Raw genomic sequence first — 20,982 nt, forward strand, 5'->3', positions numbered from 1 at the left:
AGTAACCTTTTGAAAGAATAATACATATGAAATTAAATGGAAATGGTTATAAATCAGATTTACTTTAGAGTTTAAATTTATATCATTATTTATTGAGATTTTAATTTTATAAATCTCGATTAAGAAGATATATATTTATATTTTATTATTAGATTGATAAGAAAGAAAAACTGTCATAAATTATATTCCTAAGTTTCACTTTTCACAACTAGTATGTTTTTTAAAAACTCTTTAAAATAGGTTTTCACAACTAGTATGCATCCATTCAAATAACCGATAAATTAATTTGAGAATTTATGGAAACATAAAATGGACATAAGATTTGCAAAATTAGGCAATATTCCATATAAGATTTGAAAAAGATTATAGAAAAATTTGAAAAGAAATAAAAGTTGGTATAAGATTTTGGAAAGATTGCATGAACAAAAAAATTTGTGGATCTCATTGTTAAACCCAAGCAAACTTTCATCGAGAAAGTCTGATCTCCATGTTCATCGGTACGTTTTTTTATTTAAATTTTGGGGTTGTTATCGACTAAGAAGAATCGAGAAAAATGATTTTAACGAATTTTCAAAAAAAAAAAAAAACGCATTAATTATGAAATGTGAAACTGATTATTTCAGACAATTTTTCTCCACAAATTGTTACTATTGTTATTATTATTTAAATCCTGCTACCATCATGCAACATCTCGCAACCATCTTCCAACATCCAAAGATGAAACGTCTAACTCAAACTCACTTTTACTACGTGATTTAGGCTGGATATATATTTTATCTAGCTTGTTAGCTACTTTTTTTTTTTTTTTTTTTTTATCTCGCAACATTTTACAATTATCTTTCAACATCCAAACTTGAAACGCCCAACTTAAACTTAATTTTATATGTGTTTTAAGTGATTTAGGGTGGATATGAACATGTTTTAACTAACTTTTTAGTTACTATTTCTTCAACATCCAAACTTGAAACACCCAACTCTAAATTATTTTCATACTTGTTTTAGATGATTTAAGGTAGGTTTACACATGTTTTAGATAGTTTTTAAGTCATTTTTTTTATCTTGCAAATTGCAACTATCTTCCAACTTCCAAACTCGAAACGCATAACATCTAATCACTTTTATAATTGTTTTAGATGATTTGGAGTGAGTTTACACATGTTTTAGGTGATTTACGAGATGTTGGTAGATAATGGCAAGATCATTGTAAGAAAAAAAAAAAAACTAAAAACACCCTAAAACATGTTCCTACCCATCCTCTAGACAGTTAGAAAAGTGATTTGGAGTTAGGTGTTCGATTTGGAAGTTGGAAAATAGTTGCAAGATAAAATTAGTACCTAAAAAACATCCTAAAACATGTTCATACCCACCCTAAATCACCTAAAATAGGTTGGAGTTAGGCATTTCAAGTTTGGATGTTGGTAGATAGTTGCGAGATAAAAAAAATATATTACGTAAGAAATATTGCTAAAACATGTGTAAAACCACCCTAAATCAACTCAAACAAGTATCAAAATTATTTGAAGTTAGACGTTCCAAGTTTGAAAGTTGGGAGATAAAAAAGCAGTAGCTAAAGAACTTGTTAAAACTAGTGTATAATCATCCTAAATCGCCTCAAGAATAAAACCGATTTTGAATTAGGAATTTCAATTTTGAAAGTTCGAGTCAATGCACTCTTTAACTTTTTTTGTCCCCCCATATACATTTGAAAACAATCGTTTGCAATAGTTACTCTTGATGGAATTACAAACTTTGAATTTGACACCTGACAAAATTTACGAAATCTTTCACTTTCTACAAACGTAAATGGCAATTCATCTAAACAAGCCAGCATTGTTCTACAATTTCCTTGAGTGAAGGATGCAACCATCAAACTACTTTCAAAATCTCTCTCTCCTTCAACATAATCTTCTGACTTATTTGTATACTTCTTACATTTCTCTATATGTCTTTTTAGATTTGTTGTACCATTTCTCTTGAAATCATAGGCATACATAACCCCACAGTACTTACAAGCAGCCCTAGAATATTCAGGATCACATCCTTCTACTTTAATAAAATGGTCCCATGCTGATGAAGCTGGTTTAATAGGTTTTCTTTTTCCTAACAATCTTACTGGACTAGAACGACTTTGATTTGAAGTCTCATTCGCAAACGATGAAGTCATCCTATGAAAAATAAAATATTATCAAACAACTCCTACTAGAAATGTGAGAACATAAATCTTTCCACACAATTTGCAATTTCGCCTTGAGAAAAGACAATCTAACCAAAAGTGAAACAATTCTTTCCAAGAATCAAGTTAAGATAGATATTGTATTATGAAACCAAGATTAATTATCTTGTGGCCAATCTTATACAAACTTAGGTATGCATACGGTTCGTCCTCCCCTACTTTATCATGATTCATTGTAATTATATCAAATAATAACTCACGGAGAAAACCATAAAATAACCATTAAGACTTATATTTCTCTTAACACATTAACACAAAACAAGCTAACATCTCCATTTCATCCAATTCTTAAATATTATGGATGCCAAGATCAAAACCTTACAATTAAAATAGAAGTTTATTGGTTGATTTAAGCTAAAAATATTATGAATGCTAAGCAAAAGCATTGCTGCCTTCAATATCACTGTTGTTAGAATAAAGAAGAAAATAAAGATTAATGATAGTACCAAATACAAATTTCAATCAAATCAGCAACAGAACTCTTATTTCCTTTTCCAGTTCAAAACATTGCAAACCTCGAAATGAAGCACAAACAGAGCAAAGTGAAGCAATTCAAAAAAAAAAAAAAAACCTTTTGAAATGGAGTAAGAAATCAAAAATCAAATGGGAAAGTCATCTTTGAGAATCCAATATCTACATTTGCTCTGTTGGTTTAAAACAGAGCAAATACAATATCTACGTTCTTATCAAATGGGAAAGTCATCTTTGAGAATCCAACGGGCCGGTCTAAAACACAAGAATCAAGTTGGTTTCATAATACAATATCTACCTGCTTATGATCCCAACAATTGATAGAGCCAAAAATGTATTCCAGAGGTATTTCAGAAGAAAAAAACAGAAATTTTCATGGTCAATATCTACCTTCTTATGATTCCAACATCGATGTTTCAGAAAATATAAACACAGCAAGGTTTCCTATACTATAAAAGTATATAAATGATTACCATTTCTGTGAATATTTTAATTTCACAAAGACAGACAAAACAAAACAAACAACCTTCAAATTGTTCCTTGAAGAGAAAAACTTCACAAGAAATGCAGTAGCCTCATAATCTTCCCACTTCCCAGGATGCAACTTTCGGCAGAAATTAAGCATATGATGAATTTAGACCACCACTTACAGGAAAAACTGTACTACATCATCAAGAAATCAAGAAAAAGAAGAAAAGCTTCAAGATTATCCTACTTTTAATGTCAATGACAGAAGCAAAACTCCCACTACATAAAAATAAGCCCGCCCCAAGAATCTATAAAACATACCCACAACTCTTGTGCTGAGAATAGCATGGTTTTAGCCAGAAATCGACACTCCACTGGCTTGAAAAAGGAGAGGAGGAAGCAAAAGATTCCACAAACTGAAAAACCAATGTTGTCTGTGTTTAAGGTGCTGAACAAAAACAAGGAGGAGGTGGGAAAAAGGAAAAATCAGAGGCGAATAGCAAAAGGGTGGGCAAATACAGGAGTTGTTTATGGGTTGGGTGGAAGGATGCGGGCTTCGAGGAAACATGAGTATCATTGAATCAATTTGTTCAAATTAAAATAAATTTTCTATTTGGGATCACCGAAGAAACATTCAAAAGAAAGGTTAATAAAAATAAGGGCAAAATTGCTAGTTCTGAAGCTTTGATTATGACACTGAAAACATTTAGAAACATGAACTAATGCAGAAACACCATCACTACTAGTCCCATGACACCGTTAATACCGAAATTGCGGCTTGATCTAAATCGACTTCAAACCTTAAACAACGGTTCCAACATATTCATACACCAAGAATAAGGATTAGAAACTCAATATCCAACAACTACAATTAATCCAAAAGGGTTCTACAGTCCCAGTACACAACAAAACATCCTAAAACGCTCTTGATCTTGTTGGACAGCGGATCAAACACTTTGAAATCAAGATGCTATGACCAGAACAGAGTGGGTAATTTAATCTGAAGCCAATAACATCCAAAATGATAATCATATAAACATGGGGTCGATTAAGAAATCAAGATCACCAAAAAAAAAAAAAAAAACAGTAAATCCAGAAGAAATTTCAGAAGAAGTCGACGATAAACCTAGAAGAAATTTCAAATAAAAAAAATAAACAAAACCCAGAATAAATTTCAGATCAAACAAACCTTATCGATGCTGACGGACGGACAGGGAAAGAGGGGAACGGCAGACGGTGACCGAACGAAGAAGATGTAATCAAGATATTTGGTTATGTCACTCTCACTAACCTTAACTATTAAGAGCACATATACGATTACATGATACGATTAAAAAAGCTAAGATATGGATTCGTTTAAAAATATATTAATTTTTTATATATTATTTTAATATATATTTAAAAAAAAACGAGAAAATTTCTCTAAAAAAATAAATTATTTGGTTTTAAATTGAAAAAGATTATTCGTCAGATACATAGTATCTGAAAATATTGGTATCTGATACGTGTCTATCATCTCACGTGAAGTATATATATTTCATAACTTAAGCGGATTAGCGAATCGGAGAATCGAACCAGACCTTTGACGATTCGATTTGGTTCAATCTATATTTTAAATAGAATCTGATTCAGTTCGGTTCGATTTCTTACGTCCCAAGTCAAAGCTAAATGAAAGTAGTATTTAATAACGTTAACTAACAATTTTTTATTAAATCGAAGCCACGTGTACATGGATCCCAAGATGATATTGACCATCTTGCTTTTGTTTTCCAAGGGCTATAGGCTAAAGTTTTGGCATGTTAGTTGCCTAGCATTTTGGCCGACAAGGGATTGGGTGCATTTTTTTGTTTGTCACGTAATTACCACGTCATCACTTGCCACGTAACCCCAAATCTAATTAATGTCCACGTGGTTAATATTAATTGGGTAGGTAATAGTAGCAGAAATAATAACAACATCAGCATTTCATGTTAAACTTTAGATTACGTTATTTCCTTAGGAACCCGACACGACATTTAGGTCCTTTGAAAATTAAAATTTAAAATTAAAACTTTATTTATTATTATGTCAAAAAAAAAAAAAAAAAAAAAGTCCTCCACGTTATGACTCTTCTTTTTAAGTCTTTTTTCTTCCCTTATTTTTAACTTAAATTCATATTAATTAAGATTTATCTTATTTATTTGCATATGCTATTTTCCACCGACACCAATTCAAATGCCACAAGTATCACCTTCCGTGATTTTAGGACTAATTTTTAACCCTCCTTTTTACTATTCTTTTTTCTTTACAATAAATTATGTCTTCATTTTTAGACTTTGAAATTTGTATCCGATGAGTCGTCAAAATTTCAAATTTGTGTCTATAGTAGATTATTAACTTATTGTGGGAAGATCTTCTAGATAGAAATTTGAAAGTTTATAGTTTCACTAGACAAGTAGACATTGTTAATGTTAAGTTTTGACTAAAGGAAAACGCACTTGTCCTCCACTTGATATCGAACGTAAATTTGTAATTTTTGGGAAGAAATAACTTGCAAAATAAAGAAAAAGAGTTGATGCTTGAGTTAGTAAGAAAATTGTATAATAGATAAGAAGTAAAAATTTTAAGTTACCTCGTGTGGTGCCATGAGGATGTATTTATAGGGGATTTGATATAGGGTTTATCTTGATTAGGGTATGTGCTTCCTGATCCTAAATGAACTAAGTTATCTCTCAAGCCATATGGGTCCCGTCGTGCAGTTAACATGCCTTGTTCATCAAACTTTGAACCTTGCCCTCAACCTCATTCTCAGTCGAGGTCAAGGTCAATTGAGCCAATATTCTTGCTTGGCGCGCTAGGGTTTCATCCCTTAAGGCCTAGCTATGCTAGGTCTCTAGCCATTGGGCTAACATAAGAGGCTCGACCTCACTTGGGTCGAGGCCAACCAAACTAAATTTGTCCTTGGGCCTACCCATTCAGTCTTCTCTTACTCTCCTTTGACTATTTTACCTTTGACTTCATAATCCATGCATAGCAGACATAAAATTCAAATTTATAATCAAATATATCAATTTATTTTTAGAAAATTTGAAAATATCAGCAACGTATTTGACACAAAATTTAAAATTCAAAGAATTATTATATATATAGTTCTATTAGACACAAAGTTCAAAGTTCATGAACTTTTAGACACTTTTGAAACAAGAATCAAACAAAGACAAATTAAAACTTTGCAGTTTAACCTTTTCTAAACTAGTTTATGCACTTATTATTGCTATCGCTACTGCTATGGTTAAATTACAAAATTATATTTTATGTTTGTATCTAATAGGTCTCATAAACTATAAATGTATAAAATATATCTCTAAACTTTTAATTTTGTATCTAATAGATTCATAACATATTCAACATTTTTTTTAAAGAATGAGTTTATTACACATATAATTATATTCGTACTAACAAAATATGAAATATTTAATTTCGTGTCTTATAGATTTATAAATATTTATCTATGGACTTTTAGTAGTGTAAAAATCCTCAAATATGGTACGCACCATGCTACCATACCCATGTCACAATGTTACATTTAATGGGTGAAAGACACATAGCAGAGTAACATCGGAGACACTACTCTAATGAAAAGTCATCAACGTTATTAATTTAAAGAAAAGAAAAAAAATTATATTCCTTATAAACTAATTTTGCTCTAATTTTCAACCCATAGCAAAAAATAGAGGTGATGAGGTAAAGTTTATATATTGTATAGTAAAGTAGTGATGGTTTCATATCTCATAAATAGAAAGTCCTTGCTCATTGCAAAAATATCTTCTATACCTAATTCTACTTCAATCAAATTTGACTTTAAATAGTAGAGTGTGTATTTAATAAACATTATATTGGTATTGTATATCCAAATTTAGTTTGTACATATATATATATAAATATAAATTTATTTATTTAATAATTTTAAGATTGTATTTCGATTGTTTATTCTCAATAATTGAAATTGGGTTACATATCTTAATTCGATATTAAAAAACAAATAAAAGTATATTTTATACATCAACGTTTTATTCTTTCTTAAAACAGATATTTGAACGAATAACCAAAATAACTCAAATCAACTCAATCCAGATATTTCATGATTAGTTACATTACTTAATTAAAGTTATTTGAGTTGAAAAAAATCACTACCCAAATAATCAAGTTGGGTTTAAAATATGTCACAATCCGATTGGATGGAGTCCATGAACACCTATAAAAATTATAGATAAATTATCTCAAAGTTTTGAGATATTCTCCTAATTAAAAATAAAATTATATATATGTAGACTCAACGAATTAGAATTGTACTTTGTATAATATTAAGACATGGTTGTGACTATGAACAATTAAATATAAATATTGAAAATATTGCACTTTCATATTTAAAAATACTATCTATTTAGATATGAATAAAATGATTATCGACAATGTGAAAATAAAATTCTAACCTAAATTTAGATCCATTTGGATTGATTTGAGGAAAAAATATTGTAGTTTTTTTTTTTTAATTTTTACCCAAATTATTTTAATAAAAACTGTTTAAAATAAAATTTGAATGTAATTCAAAAATCATTTTAAGTGGTTGTTAAATACATCAATTTTTTTAAATGACTTATTTTTAAAATTAACACTTAAAAAATTAATCCAAATACGCCTTTAATTTACAATTATCAACTTTGATTTTCATGTCCATATCATTCATATTTCGAAGTTGAAATGATCTTATTCACGCAAAGTTGTTCTATTTTACTTCATAATTTGTAAAACATTATTTTTTGTATTTTTACCTTTTTAAATTTATTTTAATTTCATATTTGAATTTCAAATTTATTTTACCTTTCTAAACTTTTTTAAAATAATCATTTTGTTCCATATTATGTTATTTTTACTACAATAGAATTGCCTTATCCAATAATTATCTTTCAACTTATTTGATTTGCCGTTAAAAAAAATTGTCTGATTTGAAATTATAGTAGTATACGTAATTAAAACTACATCATTAACTTGTTAAAACTAAACTAAAAATAAAATTCAAATTCAAAATATTTAATATAATAAAAAATTTGAAGATTCAAATCATAGACCATATATGTTTTAAAAGTTCAGAAAAATAACTCCTAAGGAAGTCCATTTAATATGTGGGATCAGAATCTGCACTCGAATGGGTGAAAAATTCCTGATTAGACAGAAAAGGGAGGAGGGAGCGGAAATAAAAAAAATTTCCATTAACTAAACACGGACGAGACCAGGATTATATTCTCTGGCCTATTGTGTGCGCGTGTGATTATATATATAATTTTTTATTTGATATTTATATTTCTTATTGAGTAGAGATTATGATATATTGTTGCAATACTTAAATTTCAATTTTTAGAAATTATGAAAATTAAACATTTTGATCATATAGTTGTTATTTATGAGTGAAATATTAAACATTCAAATGGGAAAAATTTTCCGGGGAACTTGATTCCCACGAATTTTCTATGGAGAATCCCCATCCTGATCCCCATGCGGAATTTCGCGGGATGAAAAATGATGTGAGTAGTGGGGATAGAGTATGTAGAAGTCATCCTTAGTCCTATCCTGTCCGGTCAAAATTTTATATACATATATATACATATAAAACGTGTACGTATATATATATATATATAATTTTGACGTTTTGTGAACAAGTTTTTGAACAATTTAGAGGAAATAAAAATATATATATGTATGATTCAATAACAAAATTTACCATTATAGCCTTTTTGCCGCCTCTATTTACAAGCATGAGGGCCATTATTCCCTCTGAAACACAACATGAAGTTGCATTAGCAGCACATAGATTGTAAGCAGAGAAAAACATTCTTTGGTACCCTTTCTTTAGAAAACTTTTATTTTTATTATTATTATAATACATATATATTTTTTTGTGGAGTTCCTTATTATTAATTTTATTGGTAGGGAAATATGATAGTGGTAGAAGGTGAGGGTGGGAGCCAGAGATATGTGTGTCAAGTTTAATACCCACACATAAATTTCAAATTTGTACTATGTTCACTTTCATTCAAATGTAAAATCAGATTTCCTTCTTTCTTCTTTTATCTTTATATCTTTATATCCATTTTACTTTATTTAATATCATTTATTTTCTCAACTGTTTGATTGATTGATTATATACATTCAGTTCAAAAAGAAACATTTCAATTTTTAGTTATATTCCCAAAATAAGAATAAGTTTTCAAATACCTTCCTTTTCAACCCTTGACTTTGTATAACAAAAACCACTTAAGCAAAAGAAATATTTATAATCTTGATTTTAAAAATATATATATTTTTTCAAATCGAAGAAATAAAATTTTGAGGTTAAGGGCTAATCTTTTGGATTTTAGCAATTGTATACATGAAACCCAGTTAATTTTTAAGGAAAATTTATCTATTCAATCTCCAAAATTTGAAGAATTAATGTGCTTGGTCCCTAAATTATTTAATTATATCATTTGAGTCCTCAAATTTTTTAAAAATAGATTTAAAAGAACAGTGAAAGTAATTTTTATTATTAAAAGTTATGACATATTTTAAATTAAAAATATTAATTTAACAAATTATATCTTCGCTCTTAATTTTATTGATAAAATTGTGTAGATTCGAGCATATCTCTTTTCAAATGTCCATATATATATATATATGATATAATATAACTCCTGTAAAATAATATTAATCTCTTCGTTGGTTTTATTCCAAACTACATCCTTGTATCAATCATTAGTTTTTCTTCCATTTTATTTATTCATTAGGACACATTATCCATATGATGACTATTTTTTTTTTTTATTTTTTTAAAATCAAATTTAATTCTAAAAGAATTGTATGATTTACTACATGATAACAACTAAGGTAACGGTGAATTTTGGATCACGGTAAAAGAATAAAAAAAAATGTTTTTAACAATTAAAAATAATATGTGATACTTTCACCTGAAAAGTTAGAGCATTTTATTAATTAATTCTTTTCTTGAAATTTTCCTTAAAAGTTTTTCTTCTAATAATCATTTTGTTTTTACTTTCTTCTTTCAGAGATAAATTTCTAAATAGTACATACGTGTCGTTTTTTTTATTTTTACTTTTATTACTTTTTAAAAATATTGCTAAAATATGGAAACTAGTAGAAAGTTGGTGAATGTTGTCAAATGCAAGGCTCAAATCCCATGGAAGGACCTAAGCCCATAGAGTATCAACAGGAGGCATAAGGGAGTGCACATCCCAAAAGAGAGATATCAACGTCTTGGTTTGGGTCAACCATTCAAGTTAGTGAACATATACCAATCAGAAAATAACCGAGTCAAATCCGTACTTGTACCCTGCAACCTTGAGCGCTAGAAACTGTTAAGGATGCCAACACAGCCAGCCACGTCATCAAAAGGAAATCCACTCAACAGCTCCGTCAGCAACGCAAGACTTCATAAATTACAGTCTTACCTCTTTACCAAAAGAATAAGATGGTTACAACAAGTGTCTAACAATTTTGTTTGTTGTCGAGTTATTCTTGCATTCCCAAATTAGGGATTCCATGTTGTATAAATAGAATACCTATGTACATTTTAAAACACAAGAAAATATAAGGGAAAGGTTGGCATGCCATTGTCGTGTACCTTATGCATTATCGTCTACCTAGCTAAAACTGTCGTTTACTTTTGTTTGATACTATCGTCTACCTCTTGACATTATCATCTACACGACACCGTCTATCACTTTACGCTATCGTCTACCTCTTGACGTTATCGTCTACACGACATCGTCTATCTCTTGACCTTATCGTCTACCTCCTTCAGACGTTATCATTTACCTCCTCTAAACGCTATCGTCTACCTTCTTTAAATGCTATCGTCTACCGCTTGACACTATCGTCTACTTGTTGCCGTTATCATTTACCTTTTGACCACTATCATTTACCGTCCCGTCATATACCTCTTCAAACGAAAACTTCACACTTTAACTTGGTATCAGAGCTCACAATGATAAACGTCAATCAAGGAAACCTGGGAACCACTCTTGGCACAACCAACTTCAGCGGCCCACCCTTAAAATAACTCTTCAATCAGATAACTTCCATCAAACTTGATCGCAACAATTTCCTTCTATGGAAAAATTTGGCGCTTCCAATCCTTTGGAGCTACCGACTCGAAGGGCACTTGACCGGACAAAAAGTTTGTTCCCCAATATTTTTGCAACCTGCAGTCGGTGAGAGCATATCGACTAGATCGACTAGAGTAGGAGCTACTCCGCGCAGCGCAGAAGGAAGCTCCGGCAGTGGTGCTTCCAGCTCGTCGACAACAATTGAGGTAAATCCTCAATATGAAGTGTGGATGGTTGTAGATCAACTCTTCCTAGGCTAGCTATATAACTCTATGACACCAGAAATTGCCATTCGAGTGATGGGATGTGAATGTGCAAGGGATCTGTAGACCAGTATTCAACAACTCTTTGGTGTTCAGTCCAGGGCTGAAGAGGATTATCTGAGACATGTTTTTCAAACAACCAGAAAAGGTAATTTGAAAATGGAAGAGTACCTTCGAACTATGAAAATGAATGCTGACAATCTTGAGCAAGCTGGTAGTCCAGTGCCACCAAGAGCTCTTATTTCACAAGTGCTACTAGAACTTGATGAAGAGTACAATGCCATCTTGGCCACGATCCAAGGGAGAGCGGACATGTCATGGCTTGATATGCAATCGAAAATTCTCCTGTATGAAAGAAGATTGGAACATCAGTCAAACCAAAAGACGACAGTAGGCTTCAACCAAGTCAGTAATGCATCAGTGAATATGACAAATACTAGACATGTCAACCAAAATAGTATGACCAATAGCAGCAACCAGTCTACTGGGGGAGGACAACGAGGTGGTGGTGGCCATGGCAGAGGTCAAGGCAGGAGAAGAAACAATAACAAACCTGTGTGCCAAGTTTGTGGATAGGTAGGACACATAGCATTTTACTGCTTCAACAGGTATAACAGAGATTTTGTTCCCAATTGTCCTCAAAACAAGGGACAACCCTTCCTCAACAACTAGACAAAAAACACACAACCTCATCCAACAACCCTAGCCACTGCTTATGGAAGTAATCCCTTTTTGACAAGACAAGAGAACATGACTGATGAAAATTGGTATGCTAACAGTGGTGCCTTCAATCATGTTACCTCAGACTTCAACAATCTTGGCAACCCGACTGAATACTCAGGTACTGAAGCAGTCATTGTAGTTAATGGTAATACTCTAGAAATTTCTCATGATGGAACTGCATGTCTGTCTAGTGATGCCTGCAATTTGAAATTAAATGATATGCTATGTGTTCCTGCCATAGTAAAAAATTTGGTCAGTATATCTAAGCTAACAAAAGATAATAACGTGTTTATTGAATTTCACACTGATTACTGTCTTGTTAAGGATAAGGGTACGGGACAAACAGTAATGAAGGAAGTGCTTAAAGATGGACTGTATTAGTTAGAAGGTGCAGAAGTCAGCTCGAAGTCAGTAGGAAACAGAGTACCATCGCAGCTAGTGCACAAGAATAAAGATCTGTCTGCTCTTAGCATATCTTCAAAGCATAGGGTGTCTAAGGTTACATGGCATAGAATACTTGGCCATCCTTCGTAAAAAACACTAGAATTTATTATCAAAGGCTATAATCTCCCTATGTTATATAATGAAGAGCTCAATTTTTGTGATTCTTGTAGCTATGGAAAATCGCACTTTTTAGTCTTCACTAACTCTAACTCGAGAGCATCTGCAACCTTTGAACTTATACATACTGATTTGTGGGGTCCATCTCCTCTCCTGTCTAAAGATGGGTACAAGTATTATGCTATCTTTGTTGATGACCACAGCAGGTACACATGGATTTATCCCCTGAGGTTAAAAATTGACACTCTTGCAGCTTTTCAACACTTTCTCACCATGATACAAACTCAGTTCAATACACTGATCAAGTCTCTACAGTCGGATAATGGTGGAGAAATTGTCAAGATACAAAAAGTTTGTCATCAACATGGCATTGCCTCCAGGTATACCTGTCCATATACGTTAGCACAAAATGGAAGGGCTGAGAGGAAGCACAAACACATAGTGGAGACAAGGCAAACCCTACTAGCCCAAGCACATCTTCCCTTACATCATTGGTGGGATGCTTTCTTATACTCAACTCTGCTGATTAATGGTCTTCCCACTTCTGTCCTAAATGGACAGTCTCCAATGAAAGTGATGTTAAAAAAAGAAGCTCAAGTTTGAGAAGCTTCGAATATTTGGGTGTGCATGTTTCCCCTACTTGAGACCATACAGTTCACATAAGTTGAGCTATCACACAGAGAAGTGCATCTACCTCGGCCCTGCTTGTGAATCACAAAGGCTACAAAAGCCTCAACCCCAATGGTAGGTTGTTCATCTCTTGGCATGTTGTGTTTGATGAAACTGATTTTCCTTGTCAGGTGTCTTCTTCAGCTTGCAGACCGGCCAAGCAAGCAGTTACCGTCAACCCGATTTCCTGGATGCCCCTCAGTTAGAACACACCGCACAGTGACTCTATGCCCTCTACGTCTACAACCTCACCCTCACCAATTATCAGAACAACCCACACCCAATCACCAACTGATAACTCTACAAACAACCCAACCTTCTCACCTCCCTCTTCTAATCGTCTACCCACCAATTGTTTACCCGACGATCGTTTACCCTCTTCGTCTAGTATCCAACCCACTGATCGCCTACCCACTAGCTGCTTACCTAGTTATCGTTTACCCAACGATCGTTCACCTACCAATTGTTTACCCAACGATTGTTTACCTTCATCGTGTAATGTCCAGCCCACCGATCGTCTAGCCACCAATAGTTTACCCAACGATCATTTACCTAGCACTCGCTTACCGATCGTGTACCCATCGATCATTTACCTACCAATTGTTTACAACCTAATTGTTTACCCAGTGATCGTTTACCCACCAATCGTTTACCTCCTGACCCACCATCATCTACTACCCAACCCACCGATCGTTTACCTTTGTCGTCCATTGCCAAGTCTTCACCCAATATTGTCCCACACCCTATACCCGTATCTACTCATCCCATAATTACCCGAGAAAAGGCAGGCATCTTCAAATCTAAAATACTGTCCTCTCAAACCCACAAAGATTGGTCCCTAACCGAACCTACACGAGTCACTGATGCACTCAAAATCATGAAGTGGACCAAAGTTATGAGTGATAAATTTCAAGTACTGATGAAAAATCAGACATGGACTTTAGTTCCTCCGTCACCATTGATGAACATTGTTAGGAATAAGTGGGTATTCATAATCAAACGGAGTCCTAATGACTCCATTCTACACTACAAGTCACGACTCGTAGAAAAAGGCTTCCATCAAAACCCGGGCATTGATTTCTTCGAGACATTTAGTCTAGTGGTAAAGGCGTCCACCATCCAGATCATCATTAGCCTTGTTGTATCCAAAGGGTGGCAACTGAGACAGTTAGATTTCAATAATGCCTTCCTTAACGAAGTCCTCGATGAAGAAGTTTACATGTGCCAACCGCAAGGATTTGTTCATCCTCAACTACCAAATCATGTCTGTCGCTTATACAAGGCCATATGTGGCCTCAAACAAGCACCAAAGGCCTGGAACAACAAACTAAAGACAACATTATGTAGCTGGGGCTTTCAGAATACTAAGTCTGATACATCTCTCTCATATATCAGAGCACTTTTGCCTTGATACTCTTACTGGTATATGTTGATGATGTAATTATCACTGACACCGATCCACAGGTAATCAACAAGTTTGTAACAACCTTAGACTCCAAGTTTGCTCTAAAGGATCTTGGCCAACTCCATTACTTCCTTGGAGTCCAACTGCACACTGTCGCAAATTGAGTTATACTGAATCAGGAAAAATATGTCGAGGACCTATTCCACCGCCTTGACCTTGGAGATTTAAAACTGGCACCCTCTCCGAGTGTTCTAGACAAGCAACTTTCCATCTCTGATGGCACTCCTCTTGACAATCTCTATATCTATCGGAGCACGATTGGTGCCCTACAGTACTTAACCACCACGAGACCTGACATTACATATGCGGTTAATCATCTAAGTCAGTACTTAAAGCAACCTATGGACGTTCACTGGAAAGCGGTGAAGAGGGTACTAAGATATGTAAGTGGCACTCGACACTTTGGCCTCTACATTCAACATGGGTCTGACCTGTCTGTTTCGGCCTTCTTCGATGCCAATTGGTAGCCAACATAGTCGATCGAAAACCAGTTGCTGCTTATTCCATGTTTCTTGGTGGTAATCTTATCTCCTGGTCCTCAAAGAAACAATTTGTCATAGCCCGGTCCAGCATGGAGTCTGAATACAGAGTGGTTGTTCATGCCTCTGCAGAAATCATCTGGGTGAAACAACTGCTGTCTGAGATTGGTGTTAAATAGAAGTTGGCTCTAGTCCTGTGGTGTGACAACCTCAGCATCGGTGCTCTAGCCAACAATCTGGTGTTTCATGCGCAGACCAAGCACATTGAGATCGAAATTCACTTCATTCGCGATCAAGTCCTCAATGATCAGCTTGATGTTCATTATGTACCATCCTTCGACCAAATCGCGGACTGCCTCATCAAGACCTTAACACACTCACAGTTTTTTCACCTTCGATCCAAACTCGGTGTAGTAGAACTACCCTCTCGTTTGAGGGAGGATGTTAAGGATGCCAATACAACCAGCCATGTCACCAAAGGGAAATCCACTCAGCAGCTCCGTCAGTAGTGCAAGACTTTGTAAATTATGGTCTTACCTCTTTACTAAAAGAATAGGATGGTTACAACAAGTGTCTAACCATTTTTTTTTTTTTGTTGAGTTATTCTTGTATTCCCAAATTAGGGATTCCATGTTGTATAAATAGAACACCTATGTACATTTCAAAACACAAGAAAATATAAAGGAAAAGTTGGCATGCCACTATCGTGTACCTTCTGCATTATCGTCTACCTAGCTAAAACTGTCATTTACCTTTATTTGATACTATCGTCTACCTCTTGACGTTATCGTCTACATGACATCGTTTATTACTTGACGCTATCGTCTCCCTCCTTTAAATACTATTGTCTACCTCTTGACGTTATCGTCTACACAACATCGTATATCTCCTGACGCTATCATTTACCTCCTTCAGACGTTATTGTTTACCTCCTCTAAACGCTATCATCTATCACTTGACGCTATCGTCTACCTCCTTTAAATGCTATCGTCTACCACTTAACACTATCGTCTACTTGTTGGCGTTATCGTCTACCTTTTGACTACTATTGTTTACCATCCCGTCGTATGCCTCTTCAAACGACAACTTCACACTTTAATTGAAACATCCTTGACACCATAGCCATTACACATAGCTAGATGCATATTTTAGAAGACAAGCTTATAAATAGTCTTATTCGACCCCCCTAAATGAGAGAGTAAGTAATAAGAAAAGACCAAACATTACTTTTTTTTTAAGCTAAATTAGCCACTTATTGAACTAACTCAAGCATTAAAAAAAAAATAGTCAACTTGACACTACATAAATGTGAGGATCTCTTAAGCAAGTCAACTCGAAATATCTCGAAACCACACTAGAGAGAAGCAAGTCAAAGATCAAGTCTATCAGAGCCCCGTAGATGAGATCTTAAGCACAAACACTAACAAAAGTAATGAGTGGTTTTTAGTAATTACTTTTGTTTTTAAATGTGCTTAAAATTTATTTTGAATAGATTAAAGTAAAAGAAATTTTATCGAGGAAACCCACTCTAATAATTAATAATTATAAAACTAAATTATTATACTAAAATATATTTAAGAGACGTTAAAATGAATGTAATTCAATTGATACAATATTTGAACTATCATTTTCGAAGTTTGATTTGATTTCCTAACCCAACGTCAGCGTTTAAAGTACTTAAAACAAAAAATATGAGTTTGGATGCATTCATTTTATTAGACAACTTTCATAAGTGACAACGTATGACAAGTGACCACGTATTATATGATAAAGTCAAGAAAAATGCCCAATGTGGAGTCCATGTAATTAATGAATTTGAATGCCATTAATATTAATTATAAAACCTTCTCCAAATAATATAAACAATAATAATGACGAAACCAACTAATTTTCAATGAAACCTTTTCAAAGTTGGACTGAGTGGACGAGAATTTACATATTACATATAGATTTTTATTTATTAAGATATTCAGATATATAGCATTAATTATACTATCACTTGTAAAAATAACAAACGGGAAGATTCTTTTGAATTATGATAAATAATGTATTTTTTTATAATCTTAAAATGTCCTCAACAATATATTGTATTACACCGTAATTAAATTTTGATATTTTTATATTATAGTGATCTTCATATATTATAGCCTATAAAATCTTCCCTATTTGTTTGTGTCTTGAGATAATATAAAATATTTGTTTTTAAATCTCATTTTATCTCAATTTTTGGTTTCCTTTGATATCTCAAATTACTAAAAAAATCTCCCTCTACTTTCTTTCCCAAAGTTATTGCCTAAATACTTTTTGAAAACTTCAGGAGTTGATTTTCTTAGAGTACGATCATGTTACATTTTCATGCTCTGGATAATTCTACGCCAATTCTTTTTTAAATATCAACGAAAATCGTGATTGTGAGAAGTATTTGATCTTCTTAATCGATTTCTACAAATTAGGATTGAAGTTGTTGTTGTGATTCTTCGACGTATAAATATCTTATCACGTTTTGCACTCATCGTCCTTAGAGATTTAGATGAAGAAACAAACCTTTCTAGATGAACTTATCGACAAGACAAAATGCGATGGAAGCTTGACGAAAATAGAGATGGTGAATTTGAAATCGGAGGATGAAGAGGAAGAGAAACAATTAATAGGTAATTGTTTTTTTATTCTCAACAATTTCAGTCTCTTGTTTCACAAAACTATCAATTGTATCCACTAAGTAGTCATTATTTTTTTTCTTTTATTCATCATTTTTTCTTCAACAACATATTAAAATTACAATGTATAATTAACTAATGAATAATGATTTTGAAAATTCAATTATTGACTTCTTTTTTTTTGTTGCTCTTTTGTTATTTGCTTATTTCTTTTCCTTTTATGAGTATCGTTTTAATAAACCTCTATTAAGGAAGAGAAAAAATGGGCTATATAGCACCATTTTTATAAGGTGTAATGCAATTATTTGCTTCTTTCTTTTATTTTTTCACTTTTTAAAATTGGTATCAAAATCTTTCTTTTGAAACTTCACTCTCTCCAATTGTCATTTATCCTTTCTTCTTCTTTTTTTTCTTTAATATTATGTTATTTTCAAAATATCACTTTATCTAAATTTTTTGTTTTTCCTATTTAATTTTTGTTTGTTTTTTTTTTTTCATTATCATAAAACTCGTTGATGATTTGTTATATTTGATCGAGAAAATGTGTTATTATTTATAATTTGGAACTAAGTATCGTTCATCCATCATTTTCTGTGCAAGTATTTATATAGAGCCTAAGTTCTAGATTATAAATATATAGTAATTATATTCACATATATTGTTGTCATATAGGAGCTATTATTATTACATTTGTGGTATGTTCCAATTAGTATACTACGGGAAAACAATCGGGAGAGGTTTGATCCATTTTCTATATTAAAATTTGGATAATTTCTATATAAATAATGAGTTTCTTTTTAGCTTTTGATTTGTTGTGCATTATCTTTTTTTTTTTTTTTTTACCATTTAATTAAGATTTGGTTAGTTAGTAACAATCTAATCGAGAGGAATGATTTTTTTTTTTTGTAAGCATTAACAGAGAACATAAGCTATGGAAGATGAAACCTAATATATGGAAAATGAGGGTATTTATGACCTTCACAAATTATTAATGAATTAATTAATTATTTTACCATTTTTGTATTTTTCAAAACTTAAAATCAGTTTTTCATATCTTCAAATAAAATTTAAAAATTGTCATTCTCCCATTTCTATTTCTCCATTTTTTTTCAAGTCTAATAATATCTGACCTAAAAGTAATCTAGAATGTTAGGAGAGAAATAATTTAAAGGAAAATAACGTAGTCTTATTTCCGATTTTAAATCTATTTTTTTTCAAATTTTAATTTAATTTTTATTTAGTCTATAACTTTCAAAAGGTTAAATATTTACTTTTGAGTTTTGAATTAAAGTTTTTCGTCCTTATGTTTCAATATTTGATATTTTTACCATCATATTTTCACTAATATTTTCCTTTTGGTCCTTTGCAATTGCATGTCCACTTCTAGTTAATAATTAATTTAAAATCTAATTAATTTTAATAGTGATAGAACTATTGAAAATAATTTAATTCCCTTAAATAAATTAATATAAATGAATATAAAAAATCAATGGTGTAATTCAAGAAAAATCAAGAGTAAAAATGTAAATCTTGAAAATTACAAATACTAGATGGAAATAAAACTCAAGATTCACTATAAAGATGTTATATTTTTACATCTAAAGATCAACGAAATTAAACACGAAAACTCAAAATAAAAGTATAAATCTAACCAAATGAAAACTATATTAAAAATTAAGTGACCAAGACAATATTTTTTTCTAGTACTTTATTCAAGTAATTATTTTTTTTTATGGGAATTTGAATCCTCCAACTTATAAGAGAAAGTAGTGCATATCAATTACGGGGTGTTTTAGCAATTCGATGTTTGGCCCACCAACTTTAAATGTCGGTGGAGTTGAGTAGGTATATTTTACCAATTCACCTCAACTCTCAATTCTTATAATCTTTTCAATGGTTCTACCCATTGGACACTATCGGCAACTATATCCATCATGCTCCAAGAACTAACTTTGGACTCCGACAACCACCTCCAATGACAACTCTGACGACCAACTCTCATGGCTACCTTCGTGCGATCAACTTCGACGACTAATTCTGGGCTCCGACAACCACCTCCAATGACCCAACTCCGATAACCACCTTTGCGCAACCAACTCCGACGACCAAAAGAAAAAAAATTAGGAATTAAAAGTTTTGATTTCTCTTTGGTTTCTCATTTTATTTAGCCATATTTCTTCAAGAAATGGCTAATTGTTGTTTATTACCAAAAAAGAAAGAAAGAAAGAAAGAAAAGAAAAACTTTAAAAATTAAAAGAAAAAATTACAATCATATTTTATTCAAAGATTGGTAGAATTATTGAATAAAAAAGTTTCAAAACAAAAATAGTAATGATAAAAGCAGTTTTTTTGGCCCTGTTTGGTATTCATTTTGTTTTTTGTATTTTTATCTTTTTTTAAAAATTAAGTCCATATCGTCTACATTTCTTACCATGGTTTGTTTCTTAAGTACAATGGTTGAATTCTTAGCTAAATTCTAAAAACAAAAACAACTTTTTTAAAACCACTTTTTGTAGTTTTCAGAATTTAGTGGATTTTTAAATCATTGGTGAAAAGTAGATAATAAAGGAAGAAAATTGGAGATGGAAGTAGTGTTCGTATACTTAATTTTTAAAAACAAAACAAAAAATAAAATGGTTAACTTAGATATATGAACTCAGTTAGGCACCCCAAACACAGACATATAAACTTAGATTAAATAACTCTGCACTCCAAACATTGATATATGAACTCTACAAATATATGAGCTCCACATACATATGAACTTCAGACATCATATCTCAATTTAGCGCCTAAAAAAGCTCCCATGTTGTGCTAATTTTGATAATTTGTACCTAATTTTAAATAGAATTAGA

General features: G+C 32.1%; 1 long non-coding RNA gene across 1 annotated transcript; it reads right to left on the bottom strand.

Annotated features, from left to right (window-relative positions):
* Window positions 1–3,052: 3,052 nt before the first annotated feature.
* On the bottom strand, window positions 3,053–4,482 carry LOC120087615 (uncharacterized). Its single transcript, XR_005484631.2, has 2 exons — window positions 4,362–4,482; window positions 3,053–4,172 (listed from the first exon to the last, which is right to left on the bottom strand). It is a non-coding gene; the product is annotated as an uncharacterized LOC120087615 (long non-coding RNA).
* Window positions 4,483–20,982: the final 16,500 nt, after the last annotated feature.

The sequence above is a fragment of the Benincasa hispida genome, chromosome 10 (genome assembly GCF_027475165.1).
Source record: "Benincasa hispida cultivar pf3 chromosome 10, pf3_genome.v1.1, whole genome shotgun sequence".
Lineage (NCBI taxonomy): Eukaryota > Viridiplantae > Streptophyta > Magnoliopsida > Cucurbitales > Cucurbitaceae > Benincasa > Benincasa hispida.